Source organism: Acromyrmex echinatior, chromosome 2, assembly GCF_024713525.1.
Source record: "Acromyrmex echinatior isolate Ae372 chromosome 2, ASM2471352v2, whole genome shotgun sequence".
NCBI classification, from domain to species: domain Eukaryota; kingdom Metazoa; phylum Arthropoda; class Insecta; order Hymenoptera; family Formicidae; genus Acromyrmex; species Acromyrmex echinatior.
This window is the reverse complement of record NC_141853.1, coordinates 26,791,417-26,802,546: the sequence shown is the minus strand read 5'-3', so window position 1 is coordinate 26,802,546 and position 11,130 is coordinate 26,791,417. Positions and strand designations below refer to the sequence as shown.

The following is an 11,130-nucleotide window of genomic DNA, read 5'->3' as shown; positions in this document are numbered from 1 at the left end:
GTCCAGTTGATCGAGAAGCGCTAAGCGGGTTTCGACGGCGTGGAGAGTGATGTTGGACATACCCATCTTCTTTAAATTTGTCACTAATCTGGCCATGCGACCGTGGATGTCACTCTGAGCGGTCAGCAAGGTATTTATTTCCTCACTTATGATTTACTTACTTATGTTCTCTCTTTGTTCTTTTAGATATTACGCGCATAGTACTCCCAAACGAGCAATAATCGGCGAAGGCGAATCCGGCTCGAAGGACCAGCAATGTTCGAGACAAAGCGAGAGTGATAGAGAGAGAATTTGAGCGAGAATGCGTATTGAGCTAAAGTTCGACTTACGCGAATCTTCGATCACAAGGCGGTTTTCTTGCCGAATGCGGCGGTTTTCTTGCGGCGGAGCGTCTCAAAGGCGATTGCACTTATTGCGGAACGTTAACTTTGACCAAAAAAAGTAAAGAAGAAGGATCATTGTTCGATTTTGCCTTTTATCTATTTTGTAGAACAAAGGCTTTCTTTTCTAATTGCCTATGAAATTCTCGAAAAATTATAAAAGTTGGTGACCCTAGATTCGGGCAGCAATTGGCAATTCTCGACTGCGATGGCCAAGCGGTACGCTATTGCCATGCGTGTCCGCCAAATCAGAAATTCTGATTGGGGTACCAGTATGTTACGTGTCACGCGAGCGTGCGTGCGCTGTGACCGAATTTGATTACCGTTTTAGCGGTTGGAATTTATGTACATACGACATGCGACTTTAATTACATTTTTTGACTTTATCAACGAGGTAATTGTCAAGTTTGTTTTTTGGAAACTTCTAGAAACATTTGAAATTGGTTTAGAAGCTTCCAATCCACATGTATACCGAATTTGCGAAAATGTTTTTGCATCTCGAACAATACCCCAAAGAATATTAATAATTCTATTTTTACTGCTATGACCTAATTTACATCGTGCACTTGATATGGATACTAACTACTTAGTAAACACAATATTACGTACATTATATGTAACATTGTGTTTGTTGGGTAGTAACTTTCTATCGAATTATTTTAATTTTCTTTTATTTTCTGTAGTGTCGACTTTAGGCATCGAAGAAAGAAATATTTGCGAAAGTTGGAAATTATTAATCATGAACCCGTACGACAAAATTGCACCATGCTTTTGCGTGTCGCAGTCTTTAATTAATCATTTTGGTGTATATCGTAATTTAGTACAGCATTCTATAAAAATATATTGCTCAAATTAATATACTCGTAATTCAATAGGAAGTTTCTAGTTAGTACCTGTATCAAATGTATATTTTAAACTATAGACCTTTGGAACTTTGATTGGTATGTTTGTCCCATTTATAACTCCTATTACATGTGGTAACTTCCTAATGCGCTGAAACTTCTTATAAACAGTAATACACCGGTCTCCTCGGGGTCAAACAATGACGTCTCCAGCAATGTCATTAAGAGCTTCAACAACTCTTATAAAGGAATCACTTGCAGATGATTTCTCATATCGAATCGTTCGCCTACGGACCTGCAATATATATCACTATCAGCATTACTGACAATAAACTAAAAAAATAAAACATCCTATTTTTATGAAATATTTTTACCTGTAAGAATCAAGAGTAGCGAGAAGCCATAATGTAAATACCAACTGCTTGCGAACAGAAATGATAGGTCTGCCCGAATTTTTCTTGATCAGTAATAAAACTAATTTCGTTTCTAAAATCTCATACAAGAACCATGCTAAAATGTTCACGAAATTGCTTTGCTGTTAGGTGCTGGAACGGTTCTGTCTACGTAACCGATGATACACAATGGCTTCTTTCGTGCCCCATGCATTCTATGCTGATATTTTGTCCGGAAAATAATATCCAATTCTTCATCTCGCTATCATTCATTATATTTAAATTAGAACTTGTCGCTGGTATTTACAGCCACAGAAATCAAACACTTTTGACGTAACTCAGCAACACTATTCATTTTGAATTTGTACCTTTGATATTTTGATAATGGTTCGAAAACCAATCAAGTTCCCTAAAGCCGGTTGTACATTAATTGCAAACTGATACAAGTTTGTTGCGACAGCCAATCTGAAGCTTGCATTTTGAAATCAGTACTTCATATTGGCTGTCGCAACAAACTTGCGACCGGTTTGCAAATAATGTAAAACCGGCTTAAGGGTGCGATTACATGGAGGATGATACACAGTACGCCGCCAGAGAGAAACCTGAAAGAGGACATGCCGGTCCAAAACATGTAACTGCAAAATGATGCTGCGTATTACTGCACCTGACAAAGTGGATGTAAACTATATAGCTCTGATGGTAATATGTCTACTTTTCTGAGGGTAATACGTCCTCTAGATAATAAATCGATACTGTTCATGTAATCGATACGGCTTATAATCGTGTTACATTCACAAATTGTGCATCAGAAATATTCATCTCTGCAATTTTACATGCGCGTAATGTTTATTTCTCTTAAAAACATTAACATTAAGGTTATATTATATTTTTACAAATGTGTTAATATTGTTTATATTTTAATGTGTTTATATAAGTTTATATGTGTTTTAAATAAGCTATATACATATATTTTAAATAAGCTATATACATGAATTAAATTGTATTTCAAGCATTTTATTTTTATTGAACACATTTTTATAATTTATTTACTTTATTTTTTATTATTTTCTTATTATAATACTACTAAATATTAATAATAATATTATTAAAATTAATAATATTATTAAAATTTGAAAAGTATATAATGATAAAATTAATTTAAACCTTTTTTTGCATAAGTACTTTAAGTATTTAAAATACAATTATACAAGGTGCGTCCCAAAATTTTCCAAACTTTTTCAATAGGGATAGGTCGGGTGGCGCCATCCGTGTGTTCGATTGCGCGTTTGAAAGGTACATCCCTAGCTGACTTCCAGTAAAAATTTCATGACATTTGGTTCAGTGGAAATGAAGTTATGGCGTCTCAAGTGTCAGTATGTTGTATACATCGGTACGAGAATGAACTTCGAATAAAGAGCCAATATTAAGTTTTGTTTTAAACTTGGTAAAACATTTACCGAAACCCATAATTTGATGAAACAAGTTTATGGTGATAATTGTGTAGCCCGTGCCAGTGTTTATGAGTGGTATACGCGATTCAAGAACGGTCGTGAGGACATAAATGACGACGCACATACAGGTCGCCCAAAATCGACAATTAACGAAAATTCCATCGAAGTTTTTATGATTCCAAGGGTATTGTGCACAAAGAATTCGTTCCAGCAGGCCAAACAGTTAATGCTGTATTCTATGTAAGCGTTTTGAAGCGTTTGGTGCACCGCATTCGTCGTATTCGGCCAGAATATCGCGAAGGAGGAAGTTGGCGCTTGTTACACGATAATGCGCCATCTCATCGTTCGACACTTGTCACTGATTTTTTGACTAAAAATCACATTTTAACAATCAACCATTCCCCGTATTCGCCTGATATGGCACCTTGTGACTTCTACCTATTCGGCAAAATGCATTTGTCCATGAAAGGAAAGCGGTATGTGGACGTAGAAGACATCCAAAGGGCTTGTACTACTATTTTGAAGGACGTGCCTTTGAACGACATAAAACACTCATTTGAAATGCTTTTAGATCGTGCCAAACGTTGTATTGAGTCCGACGGGGACTACTTTGAATAAACAATTTGAATTTGAAAAAAAAAGTAAACCGTTGTTGTTTTATTTCAAAAGTTGGGAAAATTTTGGGACGCACCTTGTAAGTTTCATTGCGATGCAAAAATTAGGTGTTTAATAAAATAAGAAAACAATATATTTTGTTAACAATAACATAAATTAAAAGAAGAGCTGATAAGCAAAGCTGGTTAATTATTAGGTATTGGAATTAATTCGTAGCGTTTTACAAGTGATGGGAAGTACTTTCATTAATGTATTTTTTAATGCTCATGTGAAATAAATAACATTCTTTCATTAAAAAACGCTACGAATTAATTCCAACACCTAATATATGTATGCTTATAATTATAAATTTTTATATACAAAAATTTAAACAATATCGAGAGTTTCAATCCAAAATATTTTGTTTATTTACAGAACAATATAACCATGCAATTTCTGCATGTAAAGCTAAAACGTTGCTCTATCAAATGATATAAATGTCAATTAAAAAAAAATAGAATATATATGCATTTCAGCTAAAAATATAATATTACTTTCCTTCTATAATTATTGCATCAATGAAACTTTACATAATACATTTTGAATACTTAAAGAACTTATACAAAAAAGTTAAGATTTTTGTAATTATCTTATAATATATACATTTCCATATATTTCCATTAGAGCATAGATAAAAAAATACTGTTTCCTAATAAAATCATTTTTTATAAACATTCTAAACCATCGGTACATTTTTTAATTTTTGTATTTTATGCATATATGAATTAAATATAGGCTAATTATATGTATTATATGTACATTTACGTTTACAATTTTTCTTTTGCTGTAACTATCTGTTAAAGTCTAGAGTCTGGATAGAGTATTAACATTTGATATTTAGGTGTGTGCGTGCACATATACAAGGTGTCTCAGCATATGTTAAGTTACTCAAAAAGTTCATTTCAAAGTTGGTTAGCCAAAACTGTACATCTTCGTTAAAAATAAACGAAATTTAAATTTAGAAAAAGGATTTTGAAGATCGAAATTCCTACTTTTAAAGCTTACTATATTTCTTGAGTTTATGTGAGTTTTGTAATTTTGACATATACAAAACTACGAGTTTGAAACAAATGAAAAAATTTTTTCTCACTTTGTCGATCTGTCACGTGTCTAAAATAAATTTGCGAAAATTTTTCACAAACTATCGTGAAAATTTGAAGTTTTTGCAAAAACTGTTTTTTTTAAATATTCCTACAATTTTTTTATTTTAAATAAAAAGAATTAAATAAAAATCTGACTTTGATTGCTCATTACTCCGACAAAAATCATCATATCACAATTAAAAAATCAGATCTAAAACTGAAACGTTGCTCTATCGAGTGATATAAATGCCAATTTAAAAAAAAATAGAATATATATGCATTTGAACTAAAAATATAATATTATTTTCCTTTTATTGCGCAATGATTATAATAAAAGTATAGTCATATTTTTAACTTCCGTAATTAATTGTCTGTTAAATAATATTAAATTGTTCAGAAAATTCATTACAAATTTTCTTAACTCAAAATTATATACAGAATATATTTATTGCGAAGTTTTCGACTATCTGTCGTGAAAGCTCAAAGTTTTCCTTAAAAATTCGTTAAGGTATCTCTATTTCTTGTTCTGAATTACTCCCGGGTTAAGTAAAAAGGAACGTTTCAATTATATAAGTGCAATGGAAAAAAGAAAAAAATGTTATGAGGTTTCGTTAAAAATGCTTTAAAAATAGGAGTCGATAAAATCACTGATAGGACTTATTTGAAATAAAAAATATAAAATAGGTTCCAAAAACTTATTTAAAATATTAAGTAAAGAATAGGTCACAAGACATTTAAAATATAAAATAAGAAATAGGATCCAAAAATGCATTTGTTTATTTAAAATATAGAATAAATTTTATTTAAAATATAAAAATAACTTGTCTTTTATTTTAAATAAAGGTTTTCGCAGGCTATTTCTTACTTTAAATAAAAAATAGATTTCGGAAATTTATTTAAAATATAAAGTAAGGAATATATATTTTAAATAAACGTTTCAAATAGTATTTAAATAAAAAATATTTTTATGATTTATTTTGTATATTTGAATATAAAATTATATATACAGGGAGTCTGGAAATAATCACCAAATATTTCATGGGCAGATAGAGCGGATTAATCTGAGTCGAAAAATCCTTTACCATTTTGTAAGTTTCCCCAATAGTTAGTGAGATACTAATCCTTAAAGATAGCCGAATACGTGCGCCTGCCTGGCCTACTGCGAAATGTATACGCCTACTAATCGCTTGGCGCGCGGATAATGGGGAGCGGGGATAGCCCGGCAAGCATGTCGCCCGAGCTATGAGGCTCGGGTGGTGTGCGCAGCGCGGGGCAGGTATACATTTCGCAATAGTAGGCCGGGCGGGCGCGCGTATTTGACTATTTTTAAGGATTAATATCTCGTTAACTATTAAGGAAACTTACAAAATGGTAGAGGACTTTTTGACTCAGTTTATTTCGCTCTACCTGCCCATGAAATATTTGGCGATTATTTCCAGACACTCTGTATGTTGTATATATATATATACACAAGGTGTTCCATTTTAATCGATCACCTCAAATATCTCTTGAACAGTGTATTGTAAGGAAAAATATTTCAAATAAAAGTTTTGAAACTTTGAGAGATACATAAGATGATGCCATTGGTTTTGACCTTGGGTGGCGTTGTCAAGGTTAGAGCAAAGTCACTTTGAATTTTTTAAATGGAACTCCCCATTTTGTATTAAGTATTCTTGTAGCTTACCTCGAGAGCTTTTCAAAACACTATAATAGTTCATTTTCATTAAGGGGGGAAACCGCAGTAAAAGTTTGAAAAAATCGAAAAAATTTTTTTTCGCTTATAAGGTGCTTTAGGGTCTTAAGAATAACATACCAAAAGATGGAGTGCCGCAAATGCAGTCATTGAAATGTTCCAGCGCTCTGAAGCATTGCATGTATGATGTGCAGTATGTAAGTTATGTAGGCGATGGAGACTCGAAAACCTTCAAAGGTGTCACAGATGCTAAACCGTACGAAAACATGATGATAACTAAAAAGGAATGCGTAGATCACGTACAAAAACGGATGGGCGCCCACCTCCGTAATTTGAAGAAACGCACAAAAGGCTTGGGAGGAAAAGGGAAATTGACAGACAAACTGATCGACGAACTGTCAATATATTTCGGGTTAGCTATTCGTAGAAATTGCGAATCAGTCGAAAAAATGAAGACAGCTATATGGGTCACATTACTTCACAAAATATCTATGGATAACCATCCCCAACACGACGATTGCCCGACTGGAGAAAATTCATGGTGCTCGTGGCAAAGGGCGAAATCTTCTAACACTTTGGCTACCTATACGCACAAATCACCAATGTCTGATATAGTTTATGAAGCAATTAAGCCAGTTTACGAACAACTCACTACGGATGATCTTCTCACTCGCTGCATCGGGGGTTTCACTCAAAACAGCAATGAGAGCTTCAACTCGACAGTGTGGGCGATGGCTCCGAAAACTATGAATTCCGGCAAAAGAATCATCGACATTGCTACGAACATCGCTTCGTGTGTTTTTAATGACGGATTAATATCAATTTTACATATAATCCAGGTCATGGGCATGAAAATTGGCCCAAAAAGTCACGAACTATGCATGGACTTGGATGAGAAACGCATACAGAAAGCGGAACGATCTTTGAGTGAGGGCGCAAAACAGGCCCGCATCTGAAAACAATTCGAAAGGCCAAACAAGAGCAGGAGATAGATGAAGAAGGCCAATTGTATGGCGCAGGCATCGCAGATTAGAGGTATATAAAAATATTATATGATTTTACAGTACTTAAAACTTTAAACGCGTTTTTCTCGAAACCACTTTTTTTAAACTGGGTGGACACATAACTCGAATAAATCTTTACCGATCGGTTTCAAATTTTGACAGTATATTCAGAATACCTTTCTCTATGGAAGTGCGTAGGGTTTTTTTTTATATTACATGGTTTTTTTTTATCAACAATTTTATGGCGTTTTTTTTTGTTAAATTTGCAAGTTTTCCTTAAAACGTGCACCATTTTGCGAAAAATTAATATATCGAAAAAATCCTACGTACTTCCATATTGATATATAGAACCTAAAAAACTGTCATTTTTTGTTCCAGGTCAAAAATTAAGGACTCTAGATGTCCGCCCATGGTCCCTCCTTCAAAAATAGGCGCCATCGGACAAGTGCGGCACAGCCGCCATTTTGTACCAAAAATGTATGAAAAAATTCTTATTTGTACTTCATTCATAATATTATAATGCTTATTTTACAAATTTTTGATTGATCATTTCATTGAGCCAAAAAAAATTCCCGAAAATATACCTACTTTTTCGTGCTCTACTGTGATTTCCCCCCTTAAGTACTTTTCGAGTTATAAGGCTTGCAAGTTACAGCATCGTTAGCATTACTCAACGTGTCCGATCGACGGCTCTATATATATATTTATTTTACGAGGTTTGTTCAACGTTGCTTCAACATGCTCCTACTTATTCTTATCTGCTCCTGCTATGATTGGGACAGATGGGAGCATGTTGAAGTATACGACGCGAACAAACGCGTCGTATACATATGTTTTTTTTAGCCGTCTCCTTAGTAATCAATAGCGTTCTCGATAGCGATTATCAACGGAGTTGCTTTTACAAGTTATAAAAAAATATTGATTCCATCATTAATACAAGTTCAAGTTACAAGTTACAAGTTCAAGTTTCAAGTTACATAAATTTAATACATCATATTTATTAAAAGTTTAGCAATATATGATACTTATTAGAAAGAACGGATTGATATTTATGACTATTGGAAAAATGTAAAAAAGTAGGAAAAGGACAAGCCTTAATCTTGTGCGCTGCACACTTGCGAAGAAACATCTAATGCCATAAATATCTCCGCTCCGTCCAATAATGTATTGCTAAACTTTTATAGTGATCTAAAAACATATGCATATTATTGAAAGATAAAAATGTTTTAAAACTAATTATAATTTAATGAAATATGCATATACTTAAATTTAAATAAACAGTGGTCGTATTCCGGTATACATTGTATTGAAAATCTATAGTTTTCATTATGTATAATTATAGATTTTCAATACTGATAGTATAGATACTAAGGCCAATTTAATCTAAATTACACCTAAAAATAGTCTAAAAACATTACAACGTCTTAAAGACGTCTAAAAATGTCATAATACGATAGAATTAATGTCTTTAAGACATCTAAAAGACAGCGCAATGTCCTTCAAAAGTTCTAAAAGACGTCATGATTTAAGACGTCTAAATACAGGATCTGAAAGACTCCTTAAAGATGTCATAAAAAGCGTTATAAGACGTTTTAGGCCGGTATTCATAATCGATTCTTATTTCAAGACCGTCTTAAGGCCATTCTACATTGGTCGTATCCTAACGTCAGAAGCGTCATAAGCATCATGCGACTTTAAAATTGAAGCATCGGATTGGCTGAAGCAACAAGCTTGTGACTTGTGTGACTTCTGACAGACGTCATATAAGATTACTAAATAATAAATGTAATAAGGCTACTAAAAGACAGACATATGACATCTTAAAGACGTCTTTTAGTAAAAAATGTCGGACGTCTGAGGGAATTTTAAATGGTCTAAAGGCGTTCTTTAAGTCGCCTTATTGTTTATTGGGGTGTTTACTGGTTACCTGACATCTTGCAGGCGTATTGTTAATTTATATTTCTATGATATCTCTGCAATATTACATTGCAATCTACAATATTGTAACACTGCAGTAATATTGCTTCAATCTTCTGTGCTGTATGAATTAAGACGGTTTTGAATATAAGATCTGATTATGAATATCACAGCTTTAAGGACGTTTTTCTAATAATTTTAAGATGCCTTTGGGACTTCTAGACGTCTTTTGACGTCTTTAAGACGTAAAAATGTTGTTCGAATAATTTATTGAGAATTCTTAGGAAGATAAATGTACACAGTATTGCACCACGATATTATTATCACTTTGGATTGCGCAATTGTATCGAAAAACTTGTATCGCGATATTCTAAAAATTTGCAATCTATTCAAGTTAATGTGAATGTCGATCGATAGTCTTTCTTTAATTTAAAAGCTCAAGTAGTCAAGTATTGTATATTCGATTTTATGGAGCTTAACGTTCCTGACTACTCAGCCTACTTTGCGTTGACGGTGGATTCTGTGAATCAGACGGCGGTTTGGCGAAATCGGTAGCCACACACTTAAGCACGAGCCCATGTCCGTGTGCGCGCCGAGAGTTAACGAGACAGCGAGCTCCTTCTCACACTAGTCGCTTGTTTCAAGCGACTGAAAATACTTTCTCGGTAATCTTGGCTGCTCGGCGGCTCTAGGCATCAATAAGGGGCGGGGGGGTATTCTAAATAACATATAAGTTTTAATAAATTATAATAACGTATCTCTCCCATTATAATCCAAAATAGTATAAATCATGTTAAAACACAACAGTTTATTTAATTATTTACGATTTTAGAATTTTACCGGAAAAAAATTATAAAGCGCAGCATTTTTCTTCACGAAAATCTCGGAAGAGAAGAAAAGAAATGATTATGTTTAAGATTCGAGACTTGTGAAGAAAATATGCGAAAAAAATCGAATAGTTGTAAAAAGTACGTTTCTCGCTTATAAAATGAAAGATATTGATTGTATTAAAAAAAATTTGGTATAAAAAATATAGGTATTCAAAATACCCTTAACATCGAACATCAAAATCGATCTATTAGTTCAATAGAAAAAAAAAACAAACATCGAAAAAAGCCTTTTTTTCATTTGCTCTCTGTTCGTTGAGATTTAAACGCAAAGCTTTGAAATTTTCATCAAATGTTAATGTAACTGTTGAAGATATAACACTAACTTTCACAAATATAAAAGTAAATTAGTGTTACACGAAGAATATACAGGATGCGTCACCAAAATCCGGACAAATCGAACAATTCCTTGTTGTGGCAGCCTCAGAGAGCCTCTTTAATGTGTACGATTTGTATCGAAGGTCCTCCTCGGCAATTCGACGCATTGTTGGCTCGCTTACACCAACAATCGATGCTAATTTTCGCAACGATTGCCTTGGGTCCGAAATCAGCGTTTGAGCCCTTTCAACGACTACAGGGATCCTCGCGGTGCGTTCTTTCGAGTGACTCTTCCTCCCTGGCATACTGGAACCTTCGTTGGACTGTTCTAAAGCCGTATATTTTGCCACAACGTCATAAACAGTGGATCTCGGGTATCCAAAGAACCGAATTATTTCCGTTGCTGAGCGCCCGGTGCGAAGGTCTTCGATGATCGCGGCTCTTCGATTATACTCCGCACTTGATTTCAACATCGCAGCCATTTTGAGAATATGACTGTTTACTAGAAGC

General features: G+C 33.8%; 2 pseudogenes across 1 annotated transcript; one reads left to right on the top strand and one right to left on the bottom strand.

Moving 5' to 3' along the window:
- Window positions 1–205: 205 nt before the first annotated feature.
- LOC147910739 (uncharacterized) lies at window positions 206–5,376 on the bottom strand (annotated as a pseudogene).
- A 1,369-nt stretch (window positions 5,377–6,745) lies between these two features.
- On the top strand, window positions 6,746–8,098 carry LOC147910738 (uncharacterized; annotated as a pseudogene). The gene is made up of 2 exons (XR_015544098.1): window positions 6,746–7,529; window positions 7,877–8,098. The product of XR_015544098.1 is annotated as an uncharacterized LOC147910738 (transcript).
- The last annotated feature ends 3,032 nt before the right edge of the window (window positions 8,099–11,130 follow it).